This window comes from Pelodiscus sinensis, chromosome 2, assembly GCF_052426305.1.
Source record: "Pelodiscus sinensis isolate ZL-2025 chromosome 2, ASM5242630v1, whole genome shotgun sequence".
NCBI lineage: Eukaryota > Metazoa > Chordata > Testudines > Trionychidae > Pelodiscus > Pelodiscus sinensis.
In genome coordinates this window covers 80,984,931-81,004,519 of record NC_143053.1, presented here as the reverse complement: position 1 = coordinate 81,004,519, position 19,589 = coordinate 80,984,931, and the positions used below count along the sequence as shown (strand labels likewise).

Here is a 19,589-nt window from a genome sequence, read left to right as displayed (position 1 = left end):
TCTGATATCTCAACATGTGTTTTAAGAGAATTTTTAAGTGACTTGGTCATAGTCTACAAATATCTACGTCGGGAAGAGATTCCTGATAGTAGATGGTTCCTCACTGTAGCCAAAAAAAAAAACCTTGGAAACACAAGACAATTGTTTTAACAGTAACTAACCGCTGAAACAAATTATCTAGAGATGTGGGTGATTCTCCATCATCTTGAAGTATCTAAAATGAATGCCTTTTTAAAATGTAGTATAGAATCATAGAATATTAGATCTGGAAGGGACTTCAAGAGATCATCAAGTCCAGTCCCTTGCCCTCACAACCGGACCAAGTATCGTCTAGATCATCCCTGATAGATGTCTAACATGCTTTTAAATATCTCCCGTGATGGAGATTCCACAACCTCCCTACGCAATTTATTACAGCATTTAACCATCTTGACAGTTAGGAAGTTTTTCCTAATATCCAACGTAAACCTCCCTTGCTGCAATTTAATCCCATTGCTTCTTGTCCTATCATCAGAGGCCAAGGAGAACAATTTTCCCCAACTACTTGTGACACCCTTTTAGGTACTTGAAAACCGCTATTATGTCTTCTCTTTTTTCCAAACTATAGTTTAAATGGAAGTTATGAGGCTGATACAGAAATTTCTGCAAAGTTTCTGTGGCTTATGTTATGCAAGAGGTGAGACTGGTAATCCTATTTGGCTTGAAAATATAAGAAGGGGTAGTTGTAGCAAATATCTATCAATCAGAGGAAGCCTTTATATTAGCATTAATCATACAGAAAGGAATGTTGCTTTATTAGGTAGATGTAAAGTTTTAATTGAGAACTTTATTTTTAGCAGATCAGTGTTACTTTAAAGTGTAAGTACTGTATACATAAAATGTGACTTTTGTATAAAATGTACCATTATCAAATTAATGAAGGCAGTAGGATCTTCATAATCCATGTCAGTAGAAACTGACTCTTCTAGTTTTAGTCCCCACTACAATGTCTCTTCCCTTTTCAAACAACTTGTATTACTCTACTTTAATGACCTTCTCTGGCCTAAGAAATTTGTAATTTTTAAGAGGATCTGCAAGTCCGATATAGGAAGGATTTTTACATAGTGTGTCAATAATGAAAAGGAAGAAGGTTCATTATAGAAGTGATTATTGTTTTGATTATCTCCCAAAATCACAGCAGCTGGTTCCTGTTCTACTGTATAATACTGTGATGTCATGGCTTTCCTGAAACTCTTTTGGGACATGCTTGATAGATAATAAGGGATTGGGTAAGTGGATTTTTTTTTGTTTTAAATATATTATCAACTAATAGCTAACACTTGAATTTTTCATGAAGATTTAATAGAAAGAATTTGTGTCTGCTCTGAAGGACTTTGCTACTATACAGGCAGTCCCCGGGTTACGTACAAGATAGGGACTGTAGGTTTGTTCTTAAGTTGAATCTGTATGTAAGTCGGAACTGGCGTCCAGATTCAGCCGCTGCTGAAACTGATCAGTTTCAACAGCAGCTGAATCTGGACGCCAGTTCTGACTTACATACAGATTCAACTTAAGAACCCCAGGCATCCCCAAGTCAGCTGCTGCTGAAACTGATCAGCGGCTGATTCCAGGAAGCCCGGGGCAGGGGCTTCCCGTAGTCAGCCGCTGGTCAGTTTCAGCAGCGGCTGACTTGGGGACGCCTGGGGCAGAGCAGCTGGGGAACTGCTGGGTTGGTCCAGTAGCGCCGCCGCTCCTCGGCGCTACTGGACCAACCCAGCAGCACCCAAGCTGCTCTGCCCCAGGCGTCCTGATTCAGCCGCTGCTGAAACTGACCAGCAGTGGCTGAATCAGGATGCCTGGGGCAGAGCTGCTGGGGTGCTGCCGGGTTGGTCCAGTAGCGCCCAGAGCGGCGCTACGGGACCAACCGGCAGTGCCCCAGCTGCTGTACCACAGGCGTCCGGAGCAAAGCCGCTGAGCACGGGGGCAGCGGGACAGCCCAGACGCGCCGTGGCTGTCCTGCTGCTCTCGGGCTCTGTGGCTTTGCTCTGCTTTGCTCCCCCTCTCCCTGGTCTGCAGGCCAGGGAGACGGGGAGCAAAGCAGAGCAAAGCCGCGGAGCATGCGGGCAGCGGACAGCCCAGACTCTTCTGGGCTGTCCGCTGCCCGCGTGCTCCGCCGCTTTGCTTCCTCTCCCTGGTCTCCAGGGCTCCGTTCGTAACTGCGGATCTGACATAAATCGGATCCGCGTAACTCAGGGACTGCCTGTAAAGGTATTTTAAACAGTTAAATCATTTGACGTATTTAAACTTATGGGAAATTGCTACTGTTGTTCTACAATAGTTAATAGAATTTTGTGAAAAAACACGTGATTTTAAGCTCTATATTGTGAAAATAAATCAACAATGCTGTGGTTTTCAGGGTTTGCAGGGTTGTTGTTTTGTGTTAGTGACAAAAGACTTAATATTCTCCATGTGAGCCACTCCAGAGCCATATCAGTTTTTTTAATCAGATATAAAATCAATAGCAAAACACTGTTGATGGAATTAAGATACTATTACATATGAGATTTAGACATCTGTCATAGTGATTCCATGAAGAAGTCTTTGGTGACTTCAGCTCTCTAAGACTGTTTTATAAAGACATTCAAATTCCACCTCCCAACTGTAGCTTGTGGTTCACCTTTAGTGGCTTTCTTTAAGAACAATTGTGTGAGTGGCATATATGATCAGGGCCCTTTGATGTGAAGTGAAATTTAATTCCTGAATGTAACTGAGGTGTGAAATGCATTGAGAGGATGTTATTTACCTTTTAGTAACAAAGGCTGATCCATAGAGCTCATTGCTCTTAAAGATTAGGCTTCAGTTTGGATGAACAACGTGAACGTTCTTCCGAAATCTCTTTCATGTAGCTATTTTAAATTAGTTTAGCTATATAAGTTGTACTGGAACATTGTGTTAGTGCTTTCTGTGTCTTTTTGCTCAGAATTCAGCTTTGTGATTCCTTGGCAGTGCCCGTCACCTAAAACCTATTACACCAGTTCTCCAAAGGTAGCACTCTTTGAACCTTTTATACCTTTTCCACCTATTACACCAGATCTCCTAGGGTAGCACCAGCTTCCTAATTGATTCTGAGTGTGATTCAGGCTGTTGATATTTATTTTATTTATTTATTCTAAAGACCTATAGGATTTGATTTTGGCCTCTTGCGAAACAACTTCTCTGCATGTATGTTTTGAGTTAGTTGAGGGCGGCTAAGGTATTCTCTCGAGCATTTTGTACATTTGAAGGCTTGGTGGTAGGATATTTTTGATAGACTGGCTTCAGCTTTGGAATTTCTGTTGCTAGCCTGATGGAACCTAGAGTGTGTTGACCTTTAGGATATGGTCAAACCTTTTCCTAGTGCTTTTCCTGAGGGCATTGATAGTTAAGCTATATAATTAACTTAATTTTAGGGTGTGGACTTTTTTTTGTTTGGTAACTTAATAGGTGTGTGGTTTTGTTTTTACGTAAATATAATTACTGTAAAACTGTGAAACTAGCTCTGGGTGATACTATCAAGGTCCTAATGTTCCCTTCCAGCTGTGTTACCAGTTTTGGGAGCTGGTGGTATTGTGATTAGAGGCTGTTGCACCTTTGTTCCTCCATATTCTAAAAGGGATCATCTGCTCCACAAAGATAAAAGGTTGATTGCCACCATTTGATCATCTAGTTTGACCTCCTGTGCAACATAGGCCATTTGACATCCACAAAATAATCCTTGGAGCCTGTGTTTTAGACGAGTATCCAATCTTGATTCAAAAATTGCCACTAATAATTAAAAAAAAATCTACCATGGCTTCTTAGTAAATTATTTTAGTGGTTAATTACTTGTTTTGACAACCTCCTGCCAGCTGCAGTCCTCTTCCTAATAAAACAGCAAGGGATACCAAACCCCTCGCCCCATATGTTGGAACATAAACTCAGCAGAAATTTTTTATTTCATAATGTAAAGTGCCCACAAGTGTACTGTGCAATGTACAGTGAACATAATAGTTCCCTGCGCCAAAGCACTCATGCACTAATGGTGGATTTGTCAAACTAGTGAAGCTGTTATATACATCTGGAATGGGAAAGAGGAAAATGAGCTACAGAAATGAGATTACATTGTTGCTCAGTAGAGACATCTGTGTGTCTTTGCAAATCAGGGATTTTTTTTTAAATAACACAACGTGACAGGGAAACAGTAACATGAAATAATTGCTTGAAAGGACTCTACAGCTTGCAGTATGATTGGTTGCAGATGACTTATACATGTCTAAATATTAGAAAATGATTATGCCATCTTTCCTCTTGTATCATATGTAGTAGGGGTGGCCAAACTGGCTTACAACCACATCAGGCTTTTTTTCAAGTGCAGCTCTGATCCTCCACAGTCCCTCCCCCCATTCTCCACTTACCAAACTGAGAGGGAGTGTGGGACCTCTGCCATATAGTAGGGTGAGTAGAGGCTTCTGTGCCAATGGGGGAGTGGGGAGGTTTCAGGGCTTCTTCTCAGCAGGGAGGGGGGTTCTTGGGACTTCATCAGAAGCAGGGCTGGAGACCCATCAGGCATGCCCCAGCTCATGAATTTCTGAAGATAGTTGTACATGGCTGGGAGGGTATGTGAGTTTGGCCACATCTGATATATAGCTTAGATGGCATACATCAGTATACAGCTCAGCCATTAGAAGTGTGTGTGTGTTGTGTATGCTTGATTTTCATCTTTAGTATAAACTTATATGGTTTGCCTCTTGTGCTGTAACAGAATGCTGTGCACCTGGTGGTGGGTGGGTGTGTGTGTGTGTGTGTGTGTGTGTGTGTGTATTTTAAATCTCCTGCTATGAAAAGAGGGGTTGAGTTAATACAATGTACTTCTTCCCATGCTCCAGATAAGTAAATAATCCTCTGTACCAACAACATGTGGTTGAGTCTCCATGAAAAATTGGTGTATGTGGCCAGCCAGAGGGGAGGAGTCAGAAATCAGCCATAGTAGACTACATGTTCACAGAGACACTCTCTGTTTTGGGCTGAAGTTCTCTGGCAAGTTAGTATTGCATAGAGAAGAACTGTTACAGCTGTAAGACCACCCCAAAAGGGCATGCACAGGTTGCTCTTGGGACAGTGCATGGAGGGGACAAGAACAAGGATACACTCATGAAAATACTTCTATCCTTGATGCTCCTTACTTTTCTATGCCATCTAAACTATGAGTTGGTCATGTGGTTCATAGAACCTAAGAATCTTCTTCCCCCATAAGAAGTATAGCCTTTCAGTAAAGACACTTGATTCAAACTTGAGTTCTGTTCCCAGATGTAGCGCAGGCTTCCTGTGTGACTTAAATTACTTAAACTGTCTGTACTGCTGTTCTCCATTTTGTTCAAATATTATAATAGAGGATGCCAGAGAAAAAGAAAGAAATGTGGAGAAACACAGAGAACAACATTTCCTTCCAAAGAACAGGCTGGCAGCAAATGGATTAGGAAAGAGCTCAGGCAGATCTCTTCTTTGTAGAGGATATTGGAAACAATATGTTCACACGTCCTAGTGTGATTTAACTGACTTGGGTTTCCTTGCCAGTACTTGGGGTTTGCATCAGTACAACCACATTGATTATTAGCTACCTATATCTAAATTCTAGATATAGACAAGACATTTAGTGATCTTTTCTTTACTTTTTTTGTAGCTATTTGCTGTTTTACTTAATAGAATTTTTAAATAATGAGCATAATTTCCCTTTTTTGCTTCTTCTCCCCTTCCTCCCCTCTTTCTTTTTAACTGGATTTTTTTCCTGATGGCTTATTGCCTTGGACTCTTCAGGATCTTGAACTTTGCTCCTTAGGTTGACATTCGGACTCATCTGCTACTGTGTAAAGACTTGCGGTGGAGCTGTTGTTTAAGGTAACATAAACATAGTTCACCTGGCCAGACTAGACAAAACCTAACCAACTCACTATCTTGTGTTCTATGCTCAGTTGGATGATGATACACTATTTGGAAATCAGGGTGGGAATCTGGCTTGGATCAGTTCAAGGTTTCAGTTTATATCCCTGAAGAATGCCCTGATTTAGGGTAGAAGGTCATATTATGCCAAATACCCTAGAGCATGTGAAGGAACCTGGGTTTCTAAAATAGTGATCATTCTAGACAGATCAAGAAAACTGTGTTTAAACTTGTTAACACAAACTTAAAAAAACAACAACCTGCTTGGGAACATTCAGTGCCAGCATACATAGAGATGTGAAGTACTGTAAATGTAGTTTGGAAATTGTGTGGTTTTATAATGGTACCACTACTATGTGAGCATTACATTTACATTTAAATGTATCTGGAGACTTTTATCTCAGAAACAGTGGATTTTCATCTGAACCAATTCATATACATATGCTATACATGAAATGCTAAAGTGAAAGAAAATCTAGAAATAGCTAACTTTTTTCATGACTGTTTCCGAAATGCATGAAAGCACAAATAAAACCATAACTTAAAATTTAGTTATTTCATGTTGTGATTTGCAGAAGATTCCCACTAGTAACTATTTAATTGGTATCATGAGCTTTCGTGGGCACAGCCCACTAGCGCTACCAGACCATTTGTTGTTTAAGTTTATCCTGTACGGACTAACTCTGCTATCCACTGAAGCTATTTAGTTGGTGTTAAAAGAAACTGTCCAAGTTAATATGCCTATAATTTAACATAGTTGTCAAATTGTGCAAACTTCGATAAGTTTTTATATTTTTGTTGGTGAATAATGAATGTGCATGATGAAGAAAGAGGAATGTCAGTAAAAAACAGGCTTCAGTTACGTTTTTTTTTTTTTTTTTTTTTTTAAATCAAGGTTATAGAATGTGTTGGTTGTGTCCTTCTTTTATCTACATTCATTTCCAATTTGATTCACTTGGGGTAGGCAATGTGAACCTGTGTCGAGAGCTCATGACTCGATTGGGAGAACTGGGTAGTATTCCTGATAGGGCTGCTAGCCTGCTTCGTGTCAGTGGGAAAGTCACTTCCTCTCCTTGTGTCTTAGATCTGTAAAATGGGGATAATGATACTGACCTTCTTTGTAAAGTGATTTTATTGCATATGAAAAGTGCCAAATATGAGCTAGATCTTCCTCTTCTTACCACTGGGCCTCCTGGTTCTTGTTTCAAGCCTTCCTTCAGGACCCTGGACGTGGATTAGCGCCCATGCTATGGTGCTGCACTCTTTAATTCGGGAACTTTGAAGGAGACAAAAAGCCAAATCCTGCTGTTGGTTTACACCCACGCAGTCTCATTCAGGACTGTGACTTTGGCCCTTAGGAACTTAATCCAGTGCATCCAAAAAGCACATTCATTTTAAAGGGATCTAAATATGTGTCTCTTGTGTCTGTCTCTTGTTTCTATGAAAGACACTGTTGCAGTAGCTGAAGAGTCAAGCCTATCCAATGTCTTGACCAACATACTTTCTTAGTAAAATGGGCCCTTTACAGGCTGTCATCATACCATCTATGACTCTGCTTGTCTACATTTTCTTGCACTACGAGTATCAAACTCATTTTAAATGATTATATGAAATCAGTGCTGAAAATAAGATTCACTGTTTCCAAGCATCAGCTCTTCAGAAAAGGCTCGGAAAGCAAGCAGTAGTTGATGAGCAAATAAATTAAAGCATTTGCAGACCACATGCTGTCACAAGCTTCCCCCTCCCCTGCTTTTTTACGTGGCCATATGTTTTTGTAGTATAAGTATGTGTCAATGGTAATCCAATGGTCTACACTTTTAAAGGATGATTACCCAGCTGTTGACAAACTGCTATTTTTCCATTTAATTTTGTGTGGGGGTCATAATTGTAGATCTTTTATTGCAGATTATTCTTTGTATGCCTAAATGTAACTACATCTCTTTTGTGGCTAGCCCTTTCATTACCAGTTTGTATGATATGGGGTCAAACAAACTGGCTTATTCTTTCTTGATCCTGATCTGAATTTCAGAGCCATTGTTTTTTACACCCGTGCCTATCTCCCCCCACTCTTCCCCTCCTCCAGTCTCTCCTCACACAAATACACTTGGTCCTTTCTTCTTCTTTGTTGTTGTTTTTGTTGAGACTGAGCAGAGATCTGATGTTGGTAGCATTTTTCAAACTCCTTCCTGCTTTATCCCTGAAAAATACCTGTATTTTGGTTCATTGCAGATATATAGGAGCCATTTGCTCTATAGCCAAATGAAATAAATTGTAAATGTGAAGACCTTATAAGAAATGTTTCTTTCTGTTTTTGGAGTTCAATGAAAACAGATTCATGGATTCAGAGCATCCAGTTGTGCTTAGTCCAGTGTCAAATGTGTCTTAGAAAAACACTGCTTTTACATTGTAAGGATAAAATTGCTGATGCAGATTTGTGGATTAATATAATTTTTAACACGCCTTTATAAACAAATATAATCTTTGGTGAATTTTTTAGAGAAGGGTGAAGATGAATGATGGTTTTATAAGTGTAAGATGTGTCATATCAAGTCATAAAAATGATTGACTCCTGAGACCATTAGAATTCTTATTAGGACTTTATTAAAACAGTAGTTGATCACAATGAAGTTTATTTGCTAACATTGTGTTAGTATATCTTTTAAGAGTTTTGAAAGGTACTTTGCTAGTAGGATGCTTGCCTAGTAATGTACAAAATACTTTCCTGAAAGGCAGGTTAGGTAGGAAATGGACGCTATCTCGATCTTGTATTGAAAATAACAAGCGAAGAGAGCCTGCTACTTATCCATTTAAAAACCAGTTTTGGTACATACTATATTTTAATAGATTAATCTATTTATATTGGAGGTGGGGGAGGGGGATAACATGTAGTAAGAGATTTATGCCTTCCTGTGGCCCGTTGCTTGGTAACAGAAAATGCCTCTTAAGCCTATTTTTGGAGTAGGGAGGAGTGAAACTTGAATCAGTGACCATCTGTCCTGCATTGGTTGATTTCCTGTTGAGCTGTGCTTTGTTTCTGTCAAACAATTGATTGTTACTCTTTACAGATAAGAGTACAGTTGATGACATTGCATTGGCTTGTGGCAGCACAAAATAGACCCACTAAATGTTTTTTGTTCTTTTAAGGTCACTGTCACTAGCCTCTTGTTTTTTCGTTTTTAAGTTTAGCCAAATTATCTTTTTAAATTTTGGAGAATGGCTACAGTCAGTACAAAAAAAGTAGGTTGAATTTTAGTATTGAAGAATGTTTCCCTCCACCATGTTTTCAGATAAACAAAGGTTCTTAATTATAGTTGAAACATTTGCCTGTGCATGTATTTAGAGTTGTCAAAACATCTTTCTCTTCTTGATTACCTGAGTTGTTTGTTTAAAGGTGTAGTCCTGGTTAGATCTGAACTCTGAAAGGGTTGTTTTAAAAATATCTTACTTTTATCACAAAGGGTCAGATTGTACCCTAGTGCTGTGCCCGAAGGGGACTCTGGCTACATAAGGGCAAGGCATGTTTGCACATGTATGTGCATTCCTCTCCCTGTGTCCCTTCCCCGATGCTAGACCAAGGGGAAAAGCCAGGAAGTTCATATTGTTCCCATTCTTTTCTCTCCTGTCCCTGTTAGTGTGTGGATTTTGCAAAAATGTTCATGCAGTTTCAGGCATCGGTAACTGTTGTATGAATGGAAAGTTCACAAATGCAGCTCTATCACATTGAATTTAGTACATAAGAAAATAAACTTGGAGATGGGTGACTGCATCCCTTAGGAATCCCACTCTGAATTTGCAAAGGTCAGGACTTATTTGGTGAAACCTCTACTAATAAGAGAGGCAGTATTCTTGTCTGCCTTGCACCTGCTGTGGGCATGGACACCTGTTCAAAGGGAGCTTGATAGTGTAAATTAGGGTACTTTATGGAAGCCACTAAGTTTACACTGCTGCCATAGGATAATCTGTTTTAGAGAGTATAAAGTGGAAACTGTTTGTTTTATTTGGGTAGCACTGTACTTCCATGGTGTATTCACTTTGCCTAGGTATGAGGCTGCAGAATGTATAAGTAGGCAGAGACTCTGGCCCAAGCTCATAGAATCATAGAATAATAGGACTGGAAGGGACCTCAAGAGGTCATCAAGTCCAGCCCCCCGCCCTCAAGGCAGGACCAAGCTCCACCTACACCATCCCTGACAGATGTCTATCTAACCTGTTCTTAAATATCTCCAGAGAGGGAGATTCCACCACCTCCCTTGGCAATTTATTCCAATATTTGACCACCCTGACAGTTAGGAATTTTTTCCTAATGTCCAATCTAAACCTCCCCTGCTGCACTTTAAGCCCATTACTCCTTGTCCTGTCCTCAGAAACCAAGAGGAACAAATTTTCTCCTTCCTCCTTGTGACACCCTTTTAGATATTTGAAAACCGCTATCATGTCCCCCCTTAATCTTCTTTTTTCCAAACTAAACAAGCCCAGTTCATGAAGCCTGGCTTCATAGGTCATGTTCTCTAGACCTTTAATCATTCTTGTCGCTCTTCTCTGTACCCTTTCCAATTTCTCCACATCTTACTTGAAATGTGGCGCCCAGAACTGGACACAGTACTCCAGCTGAGGCCTAGCTAGTGCAGAGTAGAGCGGCAGAATGACTTCACGAGTTTTGCTTACAAGACACCTGTTGATACAACCTAGAATCATATTTGCTTTTTTTGCAACAGCATCACCCTGTTGACTCATATTCAACTTGTGGTCCACTATGACCCCTAGATCCCTTTCCGCCATGCTCCTTCCTAGACAGTCGCTTCCCATCTTGTATGTATGGAACTGATTGTTCCTTCCTAAGTGGAGCACTTTGCATTTCTCTTTATTAAACCTCATCCTATTTACCTCTGACCATTTCTCTAACTTGCTAAGGTCATTTTGAATTATGTCCCTATCCTCCTAAGAAGTCGCAACCCCACCCAGTTTGGTATCATCTGGTACCATATCTCATATGGAAGATAATGTTGAGGCAAATCTAGGGAGAGGTGAAGAGGATGTCTCATTTGTCTTTGCTGCTCTATTACAGGTTCCTTAACATCATGGCTTTTCCAAACCTGTAATACAATAAGATTATCTAATGTGTCACCTGGTGCCTCTCATCAGAAGAAATTTCTGGTAAAGAGTATTTTTTTTTCTCTGGAACTTCTGCCACATTTTAGTTTTAACTTTTTAAAATCTAGTCTTCTTTCCAGATATTTATCTTTCCAGATACAAATTTAGTTGAGATTGAAAGATAATTGTTTTGGATGGCTGTGGGGTATGTGTGAACATAAGAAGGGCCATATGGGGTCAGACCAAAGGTCCGTCTAGCCCAGTATCCTGTCTGCTGCCAGTGGCCAATGCCAGATGCCGCAGAGGGAGGGATCACAACAGGTAATCCTCATGTGATCCTGCCCTGTCACCCACCTCCAGAGCAACAGAGGCTAGGGACACCATTCCTACCCATCCTGGCTAATAGCCATTGAGGGACCTAGCCTCCATGAATCTATCTAGTTCTTTTTTGAATCCTGTTAAAGTCCTAGCATTCACCACATCCTCTGGGAAGGAGTTTCACAGGTTGACTGTGCGCTGAGTGAAGGAAAACTTCCTTTTGCTTGTTTTAAACCTGTTGCCTATTAATTTCATGTGGTGACCCCTAGTTCTTATATTGTGGGAATAAATCACTTTTCTTTATTCACTTTTTCCATACCTGTCATGATTTTATAGACCTCTATCATATCCCCCCCACTTAGTCTCCTGTTTTCTAAGATGAAAAATCCAAGTCTTTTAAATCTGTATATTCTGTGACATGAATTTTTCAGTTGATTTTTCTCAAATGTTGATTTCCCTGTACACACTTATGTTGTAGTTGTAGTTGTACTACTACTACTACTACTACAAGTTGAACCTCTCTAGTCCAGCACCTTCGAGACCTGACTGGTGCTGAATCAGATAATTTTACAAACCATGGGAGGTCAATATTGTCTAGCAGCATTACCAACACTTTCATTGCTTACTGGGCTCTTAGAAGACATTTAGGGGTAAATTAGAGCTAAATAAATAACAGCATAGAACACTGAGAGCCAAGACTAGCGGCTGTAAGCAAACTTTATGGGACCATGGTAACTTTGGTCACATCCATGATAAGTGGACATCTGGCTAAGTAAAATTATGCTGGACCATAGATGTTGCCAGACCAGAGTGTGATGCACTAGAGAGGTTCATCCTTTAGTAGTAATTACAAAAATCATACACACTTGTCTGAGGCAACTTTTTTACATGCATAGAGCTTGACAAAGCTGTGCTTTGTTTTGGGAACTGGTTCTAGTGCCAGGGTGGGCAATTAAAAAATGGCAGGTTGCTAGGGCTAGTCCCTGGTGGGTCACTGCCTCTATGTTTACCTGTGCCTCTGCAGATATTGGATGATCGTAGCTCTCATTGGCTGTGGATTTCCATTCACTGCCAATGCTAGTGGCGGGAAGCGGCGCTGAGTAGGACACTGCTTCCTGCCACTCACGTTGGCTGAGAACAGCAATTCACGGCCAACGAGCTGTGATTGTCTGATACCTGCCGAAGTGTAGAAAATTTGCCCATCCTTGTTCTAGTGTAACCTATATGGCTGGATTTATTGCTCATTTTCCTCCAATGTTTTCTGATCTTCTTCTTCTCCTCCTCTCTCACCTCTCCATGCTTGCTTTCCTGATTTATTGGGTACCAGAGAGTGAAGGAGGATAAGTTTGTGGTTAAGGTACTGGGTTAAGAATTAGAAAATCTAGATACTGTTTCTCTGTTGCCACAAACTTCCTCTGTGACCTTGGAAGAGCCACTTAAACTATCTGGCTGCGTCTAGACTGGCAAGTTTTTCCGCAAAAGCAGTTGCTTTTGCGGAAAAACTTGCCAGCTCTCTACACTGGCCGCTTGAATTTGTGCAAGAACACGGACGATCTAATGTGAGATTGTCAGTGTTCTTGCGCAAATACTATGTTGCTCCTGTTCGGGAAAAAGCCCTCTTGCACAAATGTATTTGTGCAAGAGGGCCAGTGTAGACAGCTAAAAACTGTTTTGTGCAAAAAAAACCCTGATAGTGAAAATGGTGATTGGGTTTTTCTTGCGCAAAACCACGTCTAGATTGGCACGGACGCTTTTCCGCAAAAAGTTCTTCTGTGCAAAAGTGTCCGTGCCAATCTAGACGCTCTTTTCCACTAATGCTTTTAACAGAAAAACTTTTCCGTTAAAAGCATTTGCGGAAAATCATGCCAGTCTAGACGCAGCCCCTGTGTTGGTTTCCCCATGTGTACAATGGGGATAATAGTCACTATTTCACTGAGCATTAGACTGAATTCATTAATGTTCATTAGTTGTATTAGTGTAATAGAAAAGTCTATAAATAAAAACTTCCCAAGATGACAAAATTCTTCTGAGGAAATGCTTCCCTCCTCCCACCCCCCATGAGTTAAAAATTAACTTAATGTAAATCCCAGCAGAATGTGGCTTTGTTTTTTTTTTCATTTTAAAAACCACTGTATTTTAGTGATCTAATTTAGGTTGGAGGAACTCCAGTCATGTTCATTTCAGGACATATTTGCTACAAATGCCTGGAAAGTTTACACTAGAGAGAGCTGTTCTGTTTGGCATGGCTAATCAGGAGTGAGGCTGGAATTGCTCATAGCTGTCATTCAGGTTTTGTTTCAAAGTCCAAGGACCTACTGAGAAAAACAAAAAGCTAATGAAAGCTGACTGTATTTCAACCCAAATCCCATGGAATCTGAAATGATGTCCTGACAGTCTGTGTATTCTTATTCATCTACATTCGCGTTGTTACTAAGGTAACCGGTTTTTGGAGGCTTTACATCTTCATTGTCAAGTATTTGCTACACTTATTGTTGCTGTTTTCAGATTAGGGCAATTCAGAAAATGCCTTTTGAAAGGAGGTTTAAAAATACAAAAAGGGGATATAGTGGAAATAGATGTCATGAAACAGTTACTCTGTCTCAAATCTGCAGTGCTGTTTTTCAGAATCTGGATCCAAATACTTATCTCAAACAACATTTTAGCTGACTACCTTAAGAGTAGGAAAATGTTAATTATAAATACCTTTAAATTTCCCATTGGTAATATAGTTTTGCTAGCGATCACAGCAATGTGCATTTCCAGCAATCACTATGAAATTACAATTTTGTTAATTCACACAAAGGAATTTGGTATGTGTCATCATGAAAGTTGCTATACCTACTAATAGTCAACTTTTATAAGGAAAACTGCATTTTGAGTTATGACCCTTAATATTATTGAAATGGAAGAAATATTTTTATTACTGGAATAATGTTGACTTAACTACTCCCAGTAATTTCTGCTGCCTGTTACAATTATGATTTACTGTGGCCCCTAACACGGGAATTAGTTTTTCATTTTTTGTAGATGAGAGGGAGTCAAAGCAGTACATCTGAAACTCCTCCTACCCTTACCAAGCAAAATAACTTTTTGGGAGTTTGGATACAGATCTGCATCTGATTTTTGTGTCTCAGATTCATTTCTGATTGTTTCACAATTAAAACAATTACCTGGTGCTTGTTAGTCACATTAAATTTCTACTGATATCTGTAGAAAAAACTTGCTGCCTTTTTATGTATGGTCACTTAATATTTTTTCTCCATTAGTTTTATTTTTAAATTAATACAGACCTTTGTAGTGGCATAATAGCAATAGATGTTATTTGGAAACTAGCTTTGTCAAGCAGACGTGTGCTTATACTTACAAGCTGCTGAAAATTGGGGCATGAAGGAAACAGACTTGAAAATGCTCAGAACAGAAACTATTCTCCAGGACCTCAAGTAGCTTTAGAAGATGTACTGTCACAGTTGGCATAACCTGGGTTTAAAAAAATCTATATTTCAAAAACGAGTACAAAATTTGGCTCTTGTGGGGCTCAAAAACTGGTGATATATATCATGAACTGAATTCTGAGTGGATTTCGGCCAGTTACTTGCTGTTTATCATTGCTTCAATCATTTAATCTTTCAGTAATGTAGTTTCCCTTCTGCGAAATATGGATTATGCTTAACTACCTGCTTGGAAGATACTTTAGGGAATATTTCTGAAATACTTTGAGAACCTTGGATGGTAAATGTTATATATTCAAGTCAAGAAAAGTAAAAAGTTGTAGTTTGAACTTGCAGTCTTATTTCTTCTTGTATTGATTGTCATACAGATTTTAATTATATGATCACATTGTTTCTCTAATACACTTATTAAAAGTTTAACCTTGTATAAGTATTTCTAAAATAATGTGAAACATTCTCTAAAAATAATGTGTATTCGCAGAGGAGCAGCGTTATGGTTGTGAGATTCAACCTTAACTTCTGCAATTGTTCTGTTAACTTTGCAGGCTTGATGCTGGATGGATCTAGGTGTTTTTTTTGTTTTTGTTTTTTTTACATTTAATTCCCCTCTTTTTTATAGAGGAAAAAGAGAGAAATCAATATGGTGCTGTTGGGCTGGTGTACTTTAAAAGCTCTTCAGATTTGCCAGCAGAGCTTGTTTTGCTCTTTGCTCCAGAGCTAAGTGGCTCAAAAAGCTAGAAGAATGTTGTAAACTGGAATTGAAGACGACGGGAAACAGAAGCTAATATGATTCAGAAGTTATTGCTCCAAAGTTGTTAATCACTTACATTTCTAATCGCTCTCCAACCCTGTAGTTGAATTTAAGTAAATTAACCAAGTAGCTGTGCAGTGTTATATCTGTTCACTCTCCTTGAAAGATAATTGCATCTTAATGTAATTTTTTACAGTGCATATTAACTCTTATAGCCTCTTTAAAAGTCATTTTATTTTAAAATCCCTTTTCCAATTTAGCAAAGCTAAATTACGTATTTATTATCATTTACATGTCAAGCTTGACTCTTTATTTTGAAGAATTCTTCCTACTAATAAAAAGTAGTCAGATTTTGTTATGAAAAATGTTTTTGTACCCATCTCTAGAACAGCAAAACTCTACAAAAATATTCACTAAGTCAAAGATCAATGTTTCCTGAAACTCTTATCTGAAATGGGCTTTGAATGAATTTGTTTTGTAATTTTATTTGTAGCAGTCATACTCAGCGCTTTAATCCACTCAAAATTGAATGCACACAACAAAAAGACTTATGCAATGGCATCTTTCTGCACTACTTATAAATCAAAGTTGTTAGCAATCTAGTAATTACTTAGTGCATTTCATTCAGAAGGATCCAAGAAGACTCTTGAAAACAAAGCTAGTGCAGTATCCTATAACCACATTTAGTATATTGAAAAGATCTATTAACAATTACATATTGTGGGGGGAAACCTGGCTCCAAAAATTTTATAGCAAAATTCCCATTGGCTTCATTGGGGGGTAGAATTGTACTGAGTAAATACCTTCAGGAGAGACTACATTAGGAAAATTGCTTATTGGTGGGTGCAGTTGAACTGATGATGGATTTAGTTGAGCTGATCACGTAGACCAGAACAAACTTTGTTGAGCACCATTTTGCCTATATCATAAATTGTGGTAAATGCAGTTTGTTCTTGGTAGCCTAGCAGTCAAACCATAGTCCACATCAGTTGCTGATACCCATTTCGGACAGTGTGTAACTTTCTTAATTTAAGATTATGAGGTTGCTTGAGTAGCAAATTTTGTGTCTACAGAGCATACAATCCCAGAAAAGAGGGTTGACAGGTGGGTGGTTGAGGAGAGAGACAAGATGCGGAATGCAGGCTGCATTACCCTCTGTAATCAAGGTCATGGAAGTTACTCACCAAGCATTTTACACAACATTTAACTTTTTAAAAGGTATGTGTAACATGCAAATATGAATTCCCCCAGAAAATGGATTGTCATCTTTTCTGAATTTGATGTGATTCATTTGTTTCGATCAGACCCTTAGTGAATCTATGTATGTGTTTGTAATAGGGATGTTATCATATAGTTGTTTAAACAATTAACTAATAAACCTGGGTTTATCGGTAAATCCAAATGACTACATGTGTGCGCACCCCCTTTGCTGCAGGGACTGTTGCTGCCCTGCACTGCTGCGTCTGATACAGAGGTAAAAGTGTGGGTGTCAGGGGGCTCCCTGTGAGCGGGGATGGGAGCGCATTGGTTGCCGGCCCCACCTCCACACGAACATTTTAGTAACTGTGTAACTGCTAAAAATAGTTGCGGCCACATGAATACTAAAATAAACTAGATATAACATCCCTGATTTGTAATGCACCCAGTCACCGTGTCCTCTGGGTAGAAGGTGTTTAAAGGACTATACCGAGCCCAACTAGCCTTGCTTGCAGCGCATATTCCAGCTGGAGACAGAGTTGAAAAGTGAGTAGTTCAGTTCAGAAAGGGGAGGTTGGGAAGGAGTGCAGAGCTACTCTGAAGGCCTCTGTAAAAAGAGGCTGGAGAAACCTCCCTGAAGGAACAGAACTGTATGGGGGAGCCCAGCTGAGGCTGGCAGTTTGGTTTCCTTTTTCCTTTCCCTTATCTTGGACTGGAAGCTCAGGGAAGGAGTCGGTGATAGGAAGTGACCCAGAGAAGGTACGTCAGATGGCCCCTCCCGGTGATCAAATGCCCTTCTGAGGGCCCTGGATTGGAGGTTGGTGGAGTGGGCAGATCCAGGCTTCCCTCACAGCCCGTCAGAGTGGATGCTAACTGCCAGGCTCCTTAACCCATTGAGGGTCCCATTACAGGCACTTGTAGTCTATATATCAATACAAAAAGCAACACTAAATAATAAAGGCATTAAATGCTTACAGTTCCAACCATAATGCCAAACTGTGCATCTAGTACAGCAATAAGATGTACAGTTAATCAAAATCAGAAAAAAGGGGGAAAAACCTATATATGTGCAATGCAGCAGAATTAATGTTGCTGATGGAGTCTTAATTTTTTTGGGGGGAGGGGTTACTCTTAATTGTATAACCTTAATGTCACACTTCTGTGGATTTTTTTTTTAATTTCCTGAGTGTTGTACAAAGAAGGGACTAGAGGGAGAGTGACAATCCTCATCTCTTATGCTTGGGAAATTTGTAAGCCCCCCATGATAGCAGTGTTCAGCCAGCAGCAGTTGTAAGTTTTACATAGGGAGCTTGTAAATTCCTTTGCTCTAAAAGCAGTCACCAAGGTGTCATAGTTATGACCCTAGATCTGCTGAGGATACCACATGAATTTGTCTATTGAAAAAGGAGGGTGCCCATCACTCTTACACAAATTCAAGAAGAATATTTGAAACTTAATACAGCTTGAGGTATCATATGAAATCGCCTTCATTCCATGGTAACCTCCGCCCACAGAGGGAGAGAGAATAGAGAGTTTCAGAGGTAGCAATACACAGAGAATAATCCTTGCAGTGCTATTAGAGTTCTGCAAATGGGCAGGATATCCAGGGGCTCTTGAGGAGGCACACAGCAACCAGTTGAGCCCCCACAATACAGATGGATCTTATAGAATCCTTGTGATCTGTGAATGGCACCAAGCCTACTTACTCCCCTCCCCTGAAAGGATGTGTCTCATATTCAGAGAGCCATGCCTCAGTGCCAATTCTCAAATATTAGCTATTTTTCTTCTAGTCCCTAACAATTTTTGAAATCAACAAAATACTTATAGTTCAAAAGTGGCCTAGATATTTTGCTCTAACTCTTTAAAATAATCCTCCAGAAAAAGACAGCGCATGGAAAATGTTCTTCCTAAAGGAGAAATCTCTTACTTCTGGAAGAATTACACACCAACAAATTAAAATATCTGTACATGACATTTTAAAATTCTTCATATTTTATTTTTTATAAATCACAATATAATCATGTCAGTTTCAGTTACAGGCAGTCCCCGGGTTATGTACAAGATAGGGACTGTAGGTTTGTTCTTAAGTTGAATCTGTATGTAAGTCGGAACTGGAGTCCAGATTCAGATCGCTGCCTGCAAGCTCCGGGGCAAGAGAGCCCCGTTCGTAAGTGCGGATCCGACGTAAGTCGGATCCGCATAAGTCGGGGACTGCCTGTATTCTGAAATACTGATCAGCAACTATCTCCGTGACAATAAAAAATGTCAGGGAATGGTTTTTGCCAATAGATGCCTTAATAGGCATATTAATACAGAACCTGGAGGAATAATTAATTCAAACTACAATACAGAAGCACATACTGAAAGACAGACCCCACCCTTAAGAGCTTACAGTCTGACTAGAAGAAACCAACCAGGATAAGGGTTCAGTCTTGCTAAGAATGAAGTTAATAGCAGTCATTCCATTTGGCAGACCTATTGACACAATAGTTGAGATGAGTGGTAAATTATGTTTGATTTTTGGTATCTTGGACAATATTCTATTCATTCTCAATAAAAGGATAGGGAAATTGTATAAAATGTACATTTTCTAGCATTATCTTTCGTGAAAGTGTCATATAGATGTTATATGTATGTGTTTTATGTATATAAAATTGCATCTACATAAGTGATCACATCAAGGGTTTTAGTCTAAATGTCTTAATGACTCAGTAGATGAGGGAAATACATTATGCAAGTCCGTGAAGGAACCAGGCAATCTTTCCCAATGGGCTCAGCCAGAAAATGTGGCCCACATCTTCTAAAACCCACAGTGGCAAAGGATGGAGGGAGTCACAAATGCCCCACTT

General features: G+C 39.6%; 1 protein-coding gene across 10 annotated transcripts in view; it reads left to right on the top strand.

Annotated features, from left to right (window-relative positions):
• GREB1L (GREB1 like retinoic acid receptor coactivator) overlaps positions 1-19,589 on the top strand; it is a 223,253-nt gene that overhangs the window by 6,024 nt on the left and 197,640 nt on the right. For 6 of the 10 annotated variants that reach the window (XM_089776291.1, XM_089776295.1, XM_089776294.1 and 3 more), the window contains exon 2: positions 1,178-1,268. The exons of 2 other annotated variants lie outside the window; for them this stretch is intronic. The gene's annotated coding sequence lies outside the window, so the exon portion shown is untranslated. Of the gene's footprint in view, positions 1-1,177; positions 1,269-13,470; positions 13,779-19,589 lie in introns of those variants that run through there. 2 more of the 10 variants (XM_075920894.2, XM_075920895.2) reach the window with 2 other exon arrangements.